Source organism: Physella acuta, unplaced genomic scaffold (genome assembly GCF_028476545.2).
Source record: "Physella acuta isolate Inbredline_101_S28 unplaced genomic scaffold, ASM2847654v3 ptg001874l, whole genome shotgun sequence".
Classification (NCBI taxonomy): Eukaryota; Metazoa; Mollusca; class Gastropoda; family Physidae; genus Physella; species Physella acuta.
In genome coordinates, this window is record NW_026733380.1 from 27,798 (window position 1) to 43,970 (window position 16,173).

Below are 16,173 nucleotides of genomic sequence, written 5' to 3' on the forward strand. Positions count from 1 at the left end.
TCAATTCTTGAAAGCAATGTCACACGTCTAATAATACACGATTTGTAATACGTTAAGTGTCGTCAGACTACTTCTAAAATAACTATTAGAGCCCCCCCCCGAATGACGCAATGCTCGTTTGTTTTTACATGATTTAATCAGAAGATCGGAAATTGAGTTCACGCGTCTAAAAATAGGGCCTACACGATTAGTAATGCATTGATGAAATATTAAAATATTGCATGAGCCTTTCGATTGAGACCGCAGCAACGCGCGGGACAGGTACGCTAGTAATATATAACTAATAACTTTCTGGTTAAAATGAAATTATTACCAAGATGAGTTCTTGTGTTTTTAAAAAATATCTTTAGTTTTTAATAAATAGCCACTGCCAAACTTATTTTGTTATCAAAGTATCACACAGATAACCTTTAATTCAAATGGTATACGGAGTGGGAATATAAAGAAAAAGAATATTTAAAGTATTATTTTTATTTAAACCATGCCTGTCGCCACATATACTGTAGAAAATGTCCCCCATTGTTGAAATGTGAGTGTTGCATATTAACACATGGTACATGGTCCATGTTGGTCTGAAAACAGGAATTCTCATGTGTGGTTAATGTTAAATGTTCAAATGACTTTTCCAAACAGTTTCATAAGGAGACCATTTCAAAATTGCTATGGTTATCTTCAATATCGATGCCGAGATAACGGTTGAACGGCAGTCGTGCGTAATAAAACATTAGATAATCGTTGGATGGTACCGCACTTTAGTGTGTATATATATATATATATATATATATATATATATATATATATATATATATATATATATATATATATATATATATATATATATATATATATATATATATATATATATATATATATCATTGCCATTTTAACGTTGGAATGTGTGCCTCTGTTAGTTAAGTACCCCTTCGAACCTGACGGTCCTTTCGGCAGGTAGAGTTCAAATATTACAGTGACCTCAGCTTGTGAAAAAGAGTATCGTCAGCTGGGTGGATTAAGGCACAATAAAATCGTTTCATTTTTAAACCATTTTTTCCCATCAAAAAGTATCCTTAGTAACTGAGCTGAAAAACTGGTGAATCTCACGAAGCAATCAATTTTTATGCCTGTCTTACGCCAAGCTTTGCAGCTAGTCTAAGTGAGAATCTTCAACAAATCAGGATCGAAAATCACTACATCAATTAGTTTGATTAAGAAATAAAAAAAATATTTCTTACAACACTACATTTTTAAAAGTTCACCAGCGAAAGTGAACTTCTATTCAAGGCATTGACCTCCTTAGTCTTGTATCGCATATTAGCTTTTACTTAAAAACAGGTAATAATTTTAATAATTGTTCCAATATGAAAGAAAACCGTTCAGATCCTAATTTTATTGTGGCGGAGCATGAAGTAGATGTAGAGAGGTTTCTACACATCAAAGACTCACGTATCATGTTGACTGTGTTACAAGGTGGACGGCACATGGGTATAGGGGGGGGGGATTTTTGTATCACACACTACTTGTGTTAAGGGTGGTGTTAAGAAGTTTGCAACTGGTGTGGTTTTTGTGTACAGATGTTATAGGTGAGCCTGGGGTTGGGGGGGGGGGGTATTATTGTGAATAGAGTGCTGTTGTAGTGTGTAGGGTATGCGAGAGTGGGGTTGTTATGGTTAGTGGTAGCTGTTAAACTGTGTTGGAGGTCAGGGGTGTGGTCAGTGTGTTGAGCGATGGCTGTGTTGGAGGTCAGGGGTGGGGTCAGTGTGTTGAGCGGTGGTTGTGTTGGAGGTCAGGGTCGGGGTCAGTGTGTTGAGTGGTGGCTATGTTGGAGGTCAGGGGTGGGGTCAGTGTGTTGAGTGGTGGCTATGTTGGAGGTCAGGGGTGGGGTCAGTGTGTTGAGCGATGGTTGTGTTGGAGGTCAGGGGTGGGGTCAGTGTGTTGAGCGGTGGCTGTGTTGGAGGTCAGGGGTGGGGTCAGTGTGTTGAGCGGTGGCTATATGAGTTGTGGGTAAGGTGTGTGTGTGAGTGGGTGTCATATTTGTCAATGGTGTATCTTATTGAGTATGGGTGAGGTGGGGTGGGTTATATATGGTGTGTGGATGGCTGTTATGATGGTTGTGGGAGGGGGAGTGGCTTATATAATACGGCAGTGGTGAGTAAGCCCATAGAAAGTACAGAATTGTCACGGAGGGTGCCTTAGTTTTTGCTGAATACTAAAAAGTGGGCAGCAAATACGGGCATATAATGACTGATAATGACAGTTTTTAAATTCACAAAAAGTAAGTAAATAAATGTAACTTAAATTTTTAACCTAACAACGAAAGCGTTGGTGGCATAATGTTATGGTTCATGTGAGTAAGGGGGGGGGGGGCAATAACTATTGCTCTCGTAAAAACATTTTCTTAGTTGTGACCTTAACGCTTCAGCTGGCGGAGTTTTCAGGCGGGTTCAAGTCAGTAGACATTTCTCTTTACAAGCCGGACATGACTGACCGGAGGATTTTTCCTCAAGACCTAAGCGGTGTCTCTGATTGGTCAGTTGAAGTAGACCATACCGACCACTCTAAACCTACCCTAACTAATCAAGATAACGACAGCGATATGTCTCTTCTAGTAGAGAGAGTACAAACTTGAGTGAAGAAAGTTGAAGGTTAGTCTTGTTTTCATGCTCGATATCCTGGTTTCCATAGTAAGGATAGAGAGGCGGGGTTGAGTGTGTATTTACTAATAATATAAACTAATCAGCCGTACACAATTTATTTCTTAAATTATAACAATTCAAAACGGAACAGAAAATTTTAAAACTGAATTATATTCTCCAAATATAATAAGTGTATGACTAAAAAATAAAATATTGATGGTACATACTCCGTTGAATTTAAACCATTAATCTAAAATAAATGTGTAAAAACCCAACGTGTTTTTATAATGTTAAAAGTTTGGTATAATTAAGAAGTCATCGTTACGAGTAGCATAAAACACGCAATGAAGTGAAAAATGTTGCAAACTTTAATCAAATCTAAATATTGCGTCGAACTGATAAAGTCAATGCATCCTCTTGAGTATGTTTATTTTCTTCTTGGTACCATCAGTGTTTCATTAAGACTTTTTTCTCCGGGGAGAGGGGGGGGGGGCATATTTTTCAGGGACAGGACGGGATATAAATTCCATTTCGTTCGGAGTGGGGTGGGGGGAAAGGGGTCGGGAAGCTTCCTTCGGGGGGACAACCCCCTCTCCCCTCACGAAGAGATGCCTGAAAGAAACTCTGGGTGCCGGGTGCATGTCCAACTATGCTACATGCACGTATTCTCGCCAGTTCTGTAACTGCTTGTCGTAATGAGGATTCATGTCCTCTACATTGAAAAATCGAACCTTCTTCACGCTGAATTTGTAGCTACATTTCGTAGTTTTCTAAACTAAAAATAGTTTTAGAAAAGTGTGCACCCTTCTACCCTAATTATTACTTATATACATACTATGCATATATACACCGTATTTAATACCTATATATATATATATATATATATATATATATATATATATATATATATATATATATATAATCATATACATAAACGTATGAAAAGGCAGGATGTATGCATTGTTGTAAACACGGAAAACACTTTTCCTAGAAACACCAAACAAAAAGTGTTTTGAACACAAAACCACTTCTGTTGAAAATCCGTATTTAGAGATCAGAAATAACCTATGAATAAAAAGCTTATCCATGCTACAAGGCTAAACGAACCTACCTGTGTTATGCTATAGCCTGGTGTCTCATTCAGTCTACGTTTGTTCAAATATTCCTAAGTATTCTATGTCAATGTTTTGTTCAGTGAAAACAACACTCAATACGCCATCCTGCTTTGATAAGCTTCAAGTTAACAGTCCTATTAAGTCAATAAATAACATTTGGAAATTATCACTCATGTCTCACTGACAAAAGCTGTTCGCCTAAAATCAACAACTTGTTTGTTTCACTGTACCTAAAATCTACACTTTCAACTGTCCTGCTCCCCCACCCCTCTTGTCCCTACTCTCCGCCCCCCCCCCCCCACCCCAAAAATCTAAAGGTAAATTTCTGTCGTATCCTGTTAAAGAACAAACACGTCCTATTTTCAGATTTAAAAAAAAAAAATAGCTTTGGCGTCTTTTATTAATGTCAGTCGTCTGTCAGTCGTCTATCAGTCACTGGCTTCTCCTGCCTTTCACTGACACACAACTGTCAGTTATAAGCAGTCAGCTGTCCTCAGCGGCATATTACTCTCTCCCTGTAGCAGAATACATCAACATTCTAGGGGGCGTAGGTTTATCAACTTTCTAGGGGCCGGACTTTTATCAACTTTCTAGGGCCCGGACTTTTATCAACTTTCTAGGTGGCCGGACTTATATCAACTTTCTAGGGCCCGGACTTTTATCAACTTTCTAGGTGGCCGGACTTATATCAACTTTCTAGGGTTCGGACTTATATCAACTTTCTAGGGGCCGGACTTTTATCAACTTTCTAGGGCCCGGACTTTTATCAACTTTCTAGGGGCCGGATTTTTATTAACTTTCTAGGGGCCGGACTTTTATCAACTTTCTAGGGGCCGGACTTTTATCAACTTTCTAGGGCCCGGACTTATATCAACTTTCTAGGGCCCGGACTTTTATCAACTTTCTAGGGCCCGGACTTATATTAACTTTCTAGGGCCCGGACTTTTATCAACTTTCTAGGGCCCGGACTTTTATCAACTTTCTAGGGGCCGGACTTTTATTAACTTTCTAGGGGCCGGAATTTTATCAACTTTCTAGGGGTCGGACTTTTATTAACTTTCTAGGGGCCGGACTTTTATTAACTTTCTAGGGGTCGGACTTTTATCAACTTTCTAGGGGGCCGGATTTTTATCAACTTTCTAGGGGCCGGATTTTTATCAACTTTCTAGGGGGCCGGATTTTTATCAACTTTCTAGGGGGCCGGATTTTTATAACCTTTCTAGGGGGCCGGATTTTTATCAACTTTCTAGGGGGCCGGATTTTTATCAACTTTCTAGGGGGCCGGATTTTTATCAACTTTCTAGGGGGCCGGATTTTTATCAACTTTCTAGGGGGCCGGATTTTTATCAACTTTCTAGGGGGCCGGATTTTTATCAACTTTCTAGGGGGCCGGATTTTTATCAACTTTCTAGGGGGCCGGATTTTTATCAACTTTCTAGGGGCCGGATTTTTATCAACTTTCTAGGGGGCCGGATTTTTATCAACTTTCTAGGGGGCCGGATTTTTATCAACTTTCTAGGGGGCCGGATTTTTATCAACTTTCTAGGGGGCCGGAGTTTTATCAACTTTCTAGGGGGCCGGATTTTTATCAACTTTCTAGGGGGCCGGATTTTTATCAACTTTGTAGGGGGCCGGATTTTTATCAACTTTCTAGGGGGCCGGATTTTTATCAACTTTCTAGGGGCCGGATTTTTATCAACTTTCTAGGGGGCCGGATTTTTATCAACTTTCTAGGGGGCCGGATTTTTATCAACTTTCTTGGGGGCCGGATTTTTATCAACTTTCTAGGGGGCCGGATTTTTATCAACTTTCTAGGGGGCCGGATTTTTATCAACTTTCTAGGGGCCGGATTTTTATCAACTTTCTAGGGGGCCGGATTTTTATCAACTTTCTAGGGGGCCGGATTTTTATCGACTTTCTAGGGGGACGGACATATCAACTTTCTAGGGGCCGGACTTTTGGCAAAAATTAAAAATTCAGAATCTGATTTTCCCCCTCCCCCTTTTTAAAAAGATCACATTGATAGAAACATACTTTTTAGTTTACCCACCCACCCCCCGATTGTGCTATTCTTTTATATTTGATGAGGGGGGGGGGGTTAATGTTAGTTGGAGATGATTTCGATATTTTTCCACCCATTTATGTTCATTAATGACGAAACGGCTAAAGAAAAGGCTAAAAAAACTATACTACGTAAACTATCACAGGATCTAGAGCAAGCTATACACTAATAATTTTCTTATAGTCGGCCTATACGTCAGTGCTAGTATGTTATTTGGTCACTTGGGCCAGTTGGGTAAGGGGGGGAGGGGGAGGTCAGTGGGGTCAGGCAACAGATGGGTCAGTGGGGTCAGGTAAAAGGTGGGTCAGTGGGGTCAGGCAACAGGTGGGTCAGTGGGGTCAGGTTAAAGGTGGGTCAGTGGGGTCAGGCAACAGATGGGTCAGTGGGGTCAGGTAAAAGGTGGGTCAGTGTGGTCAGGCAACAGATGGGTCAGTGGGGTCAGGTAACAGGTGGGTCAGTGGGGTCAGGTAACAGGTGGGTCAGTGGGGTCAGGCAACAGGTGGGTCAGTGGGGTCAGGCAACAGATGGGTCAGTGGGGTCAGGTAAAAGGTGGGTCAGTGGGGTCAGGCAACAGGTGGGTCAGTGGGGTCAGGTTAAAGGTGGGTCAGTGGGGTCAGGCAACAGATGGGTCAGTGGGGTCAGGTAAAAGGTGGGTCAGTGTGGTCAGGCAACAGATGGGTCAGTGGGGTCAGGTAAAAGGTGGGTCAGTGGGGTCAGGCAACAGGTGGGTCAGTGGGGTCAGGCAACAGGTGAGTCAGTGGGGTCAACAACAGGTGGGTCAGAGGGGTCAGGCAACAGGTGAGTCAGTGGGGTCAGGCAACAGTTGGATCAGTGGGGTCAGGTAACAGGTGGGTCAGTGTGGTCAGGTAACAGGTGGGTCATTGGGGGTCAGTGGGTTCAGGCAACAGGTGGGTCAGTGGGGTCAGGCAATAGGTGGGTCAGTGGGGTCAGGCAACAGGTGGGTCAGTGGGGTCAGGCAATATGTGGGTCAGTGGGGTCAGGCAACAGGTGGGTCAGTGGGGTCAGGCAATAGGTGGGTCAGTGGGGTCAGGCAACAGGTGGGTCAGTGGGGTCAGGCAATAGGTGGGTCAGTGGGGTCAGGCAACAGGGGGGTCAGTGGGGTCAGTGGGGTCGGGCAACAGGTGGGTCAGTGGGGTCAGGCAACAGGTGGGTCAGTGGGGTCAGGCAACAGGTGGGTCAGTGTGGTCAAGCAACAGGTGGGTCATTGGGGTCAGTGGGGTCAGTGGGGTCAGGCAACAGGTGGGTCAGTGTGGTCAAGCAACAGGTGGGTCATTGGGGTCAGTGGGGTCAGTGGGGTCAGGCAACAGGTGGGTCAGTGGGGTCAGGCAACAGGTGGATCAGTGGGGTCAGGCAACAGGTGGGTCAGTGGGGTCAACAACAGGTGGGTCAATGGGGTCAGGCAACAGGTGGGTTAGTGGGGTCAGGCAACAGGTGGGTCAGTGGGGTCAGGCAACAGGTGGGTCAATGGGGTCAGGCAACAGGTGGGTCAATGGGGTCAGGCAACAGTTGAGTCAGTGGGGTCATGAGGGTCAGGTGACAGCCGGCCAGATGGGTAATTTTGTCATTTTGTCAGTTTTGTCAAGTGGGTCAGGCGGGTCAGGGGACAATTGGGTCAGTTGGGTTAGGTTGGTGTGATAGATCAGGTGGGTCAGTATTTCAGTTGGGTCAAGTGGATCAGATGGGTCAAGGGGGTGGGGGGGGGTCAGTTTGTCAGTTGGGCCAAGTGGATCAGATGGGTCAGTGGGTCAGTGGTCAGGAGGTCAGGTGAAAGGCGTATCAGATTGATCAGTCCGGGTCAGATTGTGTTCTATAAAGTAATACTTGCTTTAGTGAGATACCATCATATCTAACACGCTATACTAACCAATAAAACACACAAATAGATCATCAATGTACCAAACACGTAACAAACAGAAGCACTTCAACTTTGAGAAACCACAGGTAATAATTGATGACCTTCACACCAAAGAAATCACAGGTAATAATAGATGACCTTTCCAAAGAAATCAATCACTGGTAAGTATACTAACCTATACTGGTGCTTGAATTAAGAAAATAATTTATAAAATAATTAACTAGATCTGTAAGTTTTGCCGACTGAAATTTCTATGTGTATAATAAAATCAAAAACGTACACCAAAATCTACGCGCATGATACATCACTCAATATTTCGAGAAGGATATAAAACCCGTGCACTCTAACATATAGGGCCTCCATGTCTGAAACATAATTATACAAAATAATTTTTGTGTATGTATTAACCCGATCCGGTTCAAGGTTAGCCCAACCAAACACATGACGTCATCGGTACACAGAAATCTGATACGTGTACACAGGCAGCATGTCGCATACGATCCAATTGCACGTTACTCTCTACACACAGAAGACCGTTTTAAATTAACAGAGAAATATTAAAAAACATAATCACGATATTTTTAACAAAAGAAAACAAAACAAAATACCTTCAGCTTCGCGCGAAGAAAACCACGAATATTACAACCACACTCGTGAAACAAAACAATGTTTTGATTACTAATTTTCCTTTTTTCCTAGCATGCACGCGATTATATTCGTAACAAAACTGTTTATAATTTTTTAAAAGTTGAGACCTGTGGGTGAAAGGGGAAAATGAGAGAATGCTCTCAATTATATACAAAAAGGAATTGTTTAACTAACCAAACGCTTAATTAAAGAACCAACAGTAGGTTAAACCCCCTTTTAACCGGCTAATAAAGTTTGATTAACCGAACCGCTAGTACAGGGACGGTCAACTTTAGACTGTGTGTATAATAGATAGGTGCTAAACAAAGGGCGGTTACCTGCTCATTCAAAGGGAGATAATCGTTACGTGCTTACGGCAAGGGAGATGACTCTATTTGGTTGAACAAAGTCAGAAGGATTGACAAATTTGAGGCTTCGTTTTGTTTTGATTTGAAATCTTTAATTTTTTGTATAAGAAAAAAATATCTCCAGTTAAGTCAAGTTTGAGACTTAAATAATTTTTTTTATCAAAGCACAATATTCCCTAGCTTGTCTTTTAATACTCGAAAGTAGTTCATAGTGTGTATGGCGGGTGATGCCGATCTACTAAAGTACAATCTTATTTTAAAGTAGATTAACGATTAGTTGACAATTAGATAAACGATTAAAGTTGATTGAAGATTTGTAGATTAAAGTAGATTTTTATTAAACCCACAGGAAATCAAGGGTTGTCCATACAACAATAAAAAAAAAATGAATCAGATTTTTTTCAACACGTTATTTCAAAAAATTACCCATCAACCCCCTTTAAAAAATAGCCAACTCTTTCCCACACAACTCACAGTTTATGATATCGTCAGATTTAAACTAAGTTTAGATTTCAGTCAAACTTATTTTAACAAAAAATTGTAGTCTTTCTACGCACAGTGGCGTAGCCAGGATCGTATCATGGGGGGGGGGTAAATTTTTTCCAGCATTATATATATAGGCCTATATATATATATATATATATATATATATATATATATATATATATATATATATATATATATATATATATATATATATATATATATATATATATATATATATATATATATATATATATATATATATATATATATATAAACCCCTGCCTACGCCACTGCAACAGCAACAAGCGGGTCACCAGATGATCCTAACATTTTTCTCTACAATCTTACTAAACAAACTCCGTACAGACAAAATGTTGACAGAGTCTAACGTTTACTTTTTGGGTCTCAGCTTTACTTTACTTACGCTGCAAACTTATGCAAGCACAGAAACGTATAAATAGATTATAAAAAATTAAATAAATATATTTAGCAGGACGAAACCACATATCAGGAAGTGATTTAAATATCATTAAGTCACTGGATTGTTGTTGAGCTTGTTTCTGTAGGCGGATTTAATTTTTATAAATTTAATTTAATTTTTTTTAAAAACAAAAACAATCGAAAAGTGTGCAGATTTTGAGTCGCAAATAGAAGTCGAATGTAAATGGTGTTTGTGAGGAAAATATAAAGGGGTATTAGTTACCGGCCCTTGTAGAACCAATAGTTACCGGCCCAAGTTGAACCTCCAGTTACCGGTCCTACTCGTACCATGAGTAACCGGCCTTAGTTAAACCGAGAGTTACCGGCCCTAATTTAACTGCCAATTGGCACCACCCGCCAGTTACATGCCCTAGTTCACCCCCCTGTTACCGGCTTAAGCTCAACCAAGAGTAACCAGCCCTAGGTGAACCGAGACTTATCGGCCTTAGTTAAGCCGCCAGTTACCGGCCCTAGTTGAACCAAGAGTCTTAAAATCATCACCAGCTACTGTAGACTCCACACGTTATGAATTCCCTGCGTGTCTGAGGGTATCAGCATCGTCAACGTATACTGTTCATGTCGTTACTTGGACGAGTTAATTAACTTAATTAAACTTAATTAAATAAGTCACGAGGCCCTCAGCAAAAGACTGGATTAGACATGCGCAGACACGCACAAACAAAAGCACAAACACACATACACATACCTGCGCTCAATGGACAGGTTTATAACAGTTTAGCCAGGGACAGCTTTATAACAGCTTAGTCATGAACGGCTTTATAACAGCTTAGTCATTAAGAGCTTTATAACAGTTTAGTCATGGACTGCTTTATAACAGTTTAGTCATGAAGAGCTTTATAACAGTTTAGTCATGGACAGCTTTATAACAGTTTAGTCATGGACAGCTATATAACAGTTTAGTCATGAAGAGCTTTATAACAGTTTAGTCATGGACAGCTTTATAACAGTTTAGTCATGGAGAGCTTTATAACAGTTTAGTCATGGACAGCTTTATAACAGTTTAGTCATGGACAGCTTTATAACAGTTTAGTCATGAAGAGCTTTATAACAGTTTAGTCATGGACAGCTTTATAACAGTTTAGTCATGGACAGCTTTATAACAGTTTAGTCATGGACAACTTTATAACAGTTTAGTCATGGACAGCTTTATAACAGTTTAGTCATGGACAACTTATAACAGTTTAGTCATGGACAGCTTTATAACAGTTTAGTCATGGACAGCTTTATAACAGTTTAGTAATAGACAGCTTTATAACAGTTTAATAATAGACAGCTTTATAACAGTTTAGTCATGAAGAGCTTTATAACAGTTTAGTCATGAAGAGCTTTATAACAATTTAGTCATGAAGAGCTTAAAACAGTTTAGTCATGGAGAGCTTTATAACAGTTTAGTCACGTTGTAACGTTAACCTATCTATCAGCCAAATAGAAGGAGAACGTCCCCGGATTCTTTTTTCGGGGTCATATGCAAATGCCTTACGGCCTAAGTGGATGAACACTTAACACAACGACCCACTAGGGCTCGAATTTAATGTCTAGGGAAGCTAGTGATACTATTGTAATTAACACTCATCCAATCTACATACGACCTTTTAATCAGCGAACACAGTTGTGGCAGAACACAAAGATGAACTAGATAAAATATTTAATGTATAAAATATCAAAAACCCAACTTACAAAATGCAGGAAAAAACACTATCACAGATTTCTACACTGTCTAAAGAACAGCTACAGGCCACACAACACTGCTGTAGCTTCAAGACTTACTTAGCGACAAGTAATATTAAACTAGAAGACTAAATCAACTGAAGAAAGCAAGGCACACACAGGTCTTAAGTACTCTCACGTTCAAATGGTCAGAGTCTATAGCCGGACAATATGGACGACTGCCTGATCAAGGTAAAACAGCCTCGTAGTCTGCGAGGTCAAGATAAACTGCCTGGGGTTGCGAGTGTGCAGTGCAATTAAAGACTTCTGTGACAGGGGAGGTTATCCTCAACTCATGTCGCCATTGGTTGGGATAATCATCTGATCAGAATCATTCAATCAGATTTTAATGGAAAATTTCTATGTCTCAAACACCTTAATAAGTCAGTGGAAAAACCCCAGGTGTTACACCATCATTCCATATAAGGAATTATACAATGTCAAAATAAAAATGACTCGACCTAAGTAGGTCACATCCCCTCCCTTTTTGGAAGTGACAGATAGGTTCCACAAAAACATACATAAGGAACCAATCTGGCAATGAAATAACAAAAATGTTTTACAAATGTAGGCAATCAAAATCATAACACCAGATGAAAATATCCCTGAACATAAAAGGGAAGTAACTCCACCTTTTACAATTGGTGAAAGGGGAGTAACCCTTCAAAAAGTAATTATACTCCAAAATCCCTCAAAAAAGGGTATTACAATATTTCCATGTGGATATTAAAAGTGGTAAACCCGCCAGGGTAAGACCTTTATTTCAATGACTAGCTACAATATCAATAGAGTCATATGAGACATATTATTGTAAAAGATTACATATAATCAAAAACCACCTTTAATTAAGGTTCACCTGAAAATAAACAAAATATTCAACAGGATTGGAATTTTGAAAAATTCTAACTCACACCACTCATTTTCATATGAGTGACACTCAAACAAAACCTGTTTATGGTCCTAATGAACCACAAAGCGTGTCACATGATCAATGTGTGTAACAAGATTTTACATCCTTGACAAACAATCAGCCACAACATTATTACTACCCTTAATGTGTGAAATTTCCAGATTAAAATTTTGGAAATATAAGCACCATCTCAATATTCTTTGATTTGTCTGTCCTAACTTAGAGGTAAATTTCAGGGGATCATGGTCAGAAAACACTCTGACTGGATTGGTTGAAGAAGAGACATAGACTTCAAAATGTTGTAATGACAAAACCAAAGCTAAAGCTTCTTTTTCAATAGTAGAATAATTCTTTTGGTTCTCATTTAACTTCCTGGAAAAAAAGGCAATGGGATGGTCAATTCCCATGTTGTCTTCTTGAAATAGGACTGAGCCAATGGCTAAGTTGCTAGCATCAATGGCAAGTTTAAAGGGCTTGCTGAAATTTGGTGCAGCCATAACAGGAGCATTTGATAAAAATGACTTAATGGTTAAAAAAGCTTCTTGACATTTATTTGACCATTTAAACTCAACACCCTTTTTCAATAATGCAGTAAGAGGTTCAGCAATAGCTGAAAAGTTTTGACAGAACCGCCTATAGTAACCAGCCATCCCAAGGAACTTTTTGATCTCTTTACAATTTTTGGGTGGTGGTAACCTTACAATAGCATCTACTTTAGCTTCAATGGGCCGAACTTGGTTCGTTCCCACTTGATAACCCAAATAGGTAATTGAAGCTTTACAGAAATCACTTTTATGTAAGTTTACAGTAAAATTAACTTCAGACAATTTTCTAAAAAGGTTAGTCAATTGAACAATATGTTCTTCAAAAGTATGAGAAAATACAACTATATCATCTATGTAGGCCTCACATTGGTCTATGTCAGCAATGACAGAGTTAATGACCCTCTGGAAAGTTTGACCAGCATTTCGCATACCAAAGGGCATGCGTTTGTATCTATAAAAACCATTAGGGGTTACAAAAGCAGATATTTCTTTTGCACGGTCAGATAAGGGGATTTGCCAGTATCCTGAAAGTAAATCAATTTGGGAAATTATCTTAGCCTGACCAACTTTATCAATAACGTCTTCTATCCGAGGTAATGGATAGGAATCAGCTTTGGTGAGCGCATTCACCTTCCTAAAGTCGGTCACAAACCTGAAAGATCCACCGTCTTTCGGGACTAGGAGACATGGGGAACTCCAGTTGCTGAAACTGGGCTCAATGATATCATTCTTGAGCATATAATCAATTTCATCTTTTATCAAAGCAGCTTTTTCCGGGTTAACTCTATAGGGGTGTTGTTTAATGGGTTTTGCGTCACCAACGTCTACATCATGAGGTGGAACCTTCGCTTCTTTGGGGACAAATGCATAAGGTGGACATTCAAATTATCTAAAAAGGAAGAATTTACCAATTTTGGGGGTTTCAATTTATCATGTATCACATCATCAGAAACATTTGAACATACAGGTAAATTAATTTTAGCTGTGGATTGAAAATTGTTACAATTATCATAATATTTTTTCAGTGAGTTAACATGATACACTGTCTGTTTCTTTCTTCTGTCGGGCGTATTGACAACATAGTTCAAATCACTTAATTTTGAATGCACTGTAAAGGGTCCACAATATCTCAAGGATAACGCATTGTTCAGATTAGGCACTAACACAAGAACTTTGTCGCCTGGATTGAATGTTCGTTTACAAGAACTCTTATCATACAGTCCTTTCATTCTCACTTGGGCCTTTCTTAAGTTCTTGTGAGCCATTTCGCACACGGCTTTCAGTCGAACGTGAAAATCGTCGAAGTTTTCCACTGGATGATCACTGGTACCTGTCCAACGTTCGTGTATCAGCTTCAGGGGGCCACGGACAGAATGTCCAAACACAAGTTGAAAAGGCGAGTAGCCTAAAGAGTCCTGGACACAGTCCCTCGCGGCGAAAATAATCCAAGGAACAGACTCATCCCATTGGGTGTTACTATTAGCGAATGTCCTTAGCATGGTTTTGAGGGTTTGGTGGAACCTCTCAAGTACGCCTTGAGACTGAGGGTGGTAGGCTGAGCTGGTGATGTGGGTAACGCCTAGCTTGGCTAGCGCTTCCTGAAAATGGTGACTGGTGAAGTTGCTGCCTTGATCTGTTTGCACGATTCTAGGTAATCCAAAGGTAGTGAAGAACCGGGTCATGGCTCTGACTACAGTCTTTGCCTTAATGTTCCGTAAGGGAATCGCCTCGGGAAAACGGGTACTTGAACACATAAAGGTAAGTAGGTACTCGTTGCCCGCCTTGGTTTTAGGCAAGGGACCTACACAGTCCATGACGATTTTAGAAAAGGGTTCTTCTAATACAGGAATCGGACTCAAAGGGGCCTTATGAATTGTCTGGTTTGGCTTTCCGGCCAACTGACAGTTCGTGCAACTTCTGCAGTAACGCGATACATCTTTTCTCATTTTGGGCCAAAAGAACAGTTCTTTGATCTTCGCCGTCGTTTTAGTGACTCCTGGGTGCGCTGACATTGGATGGTCATGTGCCAGCTTAAGTATTTCATGCCGATAAGGTGGAGGGACCCACAGCTGGTTTTTACCCAACCATGGTTCGGCTGGTGAGGCATTCACTGGTGTAGCGCGACGAAAGAAGAGGCCGTTCTCGGAGAAATATTCTCCATCGTCAGATGATAGAGATTTTTCGACCGTTGCTTTGAGTTCCGCGTCGACTTGTTGAGCTTTAATGATGTCTTCCTGAGATATTCTCAGGGGTAAGCCCAGGCTTGTGTTTTCTGGAAGCATAGACTCCAGTTTGGGAGTCGAATTTCTTGACGATGATGGTAGATGTGGTTCAGACGTTGTGTCAGCCAATTGTTTGGTCTGGCTTCTTGTCACCGCACATGCAGGATACAGTTCATTATCATTATCTGGAACTGTTGACAAAGGGTCTGAAACCGTACAGGGGTATACTTTGCTTCCCGCAAGGTCATTCCCAAGAAGTAGGTGTACTCCTGGGACTGGAATACTATCTATTACACCTAAAATGACCTCACCTTCGACGAGATGATGTTTCAGGGCGAACTTGTGTAGAGGGACGACAGTAGATTTTGTCCCTACTCCCTGGATAATGGAAATCCTTCCGGTGTTCGTCTCTGGTGAAATGTCCATTGAACTTTTCAAAAGGAGTGATTGTGACGCTCCTGTGTCTCTTAGGACGGTGATATTCTTCTGAGACAACGGATCACCTGGTTTGCTAATGATGGCTTCGGCAATAAAAGATGAAAAGTCAACTTTTCTCGATCCCTCGAGATCGGTAGACTCGGAACAAACTTGATGGTGGCGAGAACAGTCAAAATGTGACTGCACATAATGTGTGGAGACTTGACTACCTTCTTGCGGACACTTAGGGTTAGAGTCCTTTTGAATTCTAGAGTTCATAGTTGAACTGGCTGCTTGAGGGGATAGAGCATAGTGCGCAGAAGTACGCACCACCTCTCTGTTATATTGACGACGTTTGTAACAGTCCTTGACATGGTGACCAGGCCTTTTGCAGAACTGGCATACTGCTCGACGATTGAGAGTTGATCTTGGTTTCTCTCTGGACTGTGATGTCTTCAAATGTTGGCCAACAGGAGGATTGCTGCCAAAAAGGGGAAGCACGGGGTTGAGGCGGTTTCCTGACACTGGTGGTTTCTTATGCACCAACATATATGTGTCAGCCGACTCAGCAGCCTTCTGGATGTCAGTTATCTTGTTATCCAGAATGTGTAGTCGTATCTCTTCAGGCAGGGACGATAGGAATTCTTCCCTTAGGATAAGTGACCTGAGTTTCTCAAACTCAGAAACTCCCTCCGAGTGTAGCC

General features: G+C 40.8%; 1 protein-coding gene across 5 annotated transcripts in view; it reads right to left on the reverse strand.

Annotated features, from left to right (window-relative positions):
• The window catches only part of LOC131931002 (Na(+)/citrate cotransporter-like), a 33,509-nt gene extending 25,119 nt beyond the window's left edge, over positions 1–8,390 (reverse strand). Inside the window, exons 1-2 of one of the 5 annotated variants that reach the window (XM_059287679.1) lie at positions 7,862–7,969; positions 3,745–3,882 (exon numbers count right to left, since the gene is read on the reverse strand). The gene's annotated coding sequence lies outside the window, so the exon portion shown is untranslated. Of the gene's footprint in view, positions 1–3,744; positions 3,947–7,861; positions 8,042–8,294 lie in introns of those variants that run through there. The other 4 variants (XM_059287678.1, XM_059287680.1, XM_059287682.1 and 1 more) reach the window with 4 other exon arrangements.
• Positions 8,391–16,173: the final 7,783 nt, after the last annotated feature.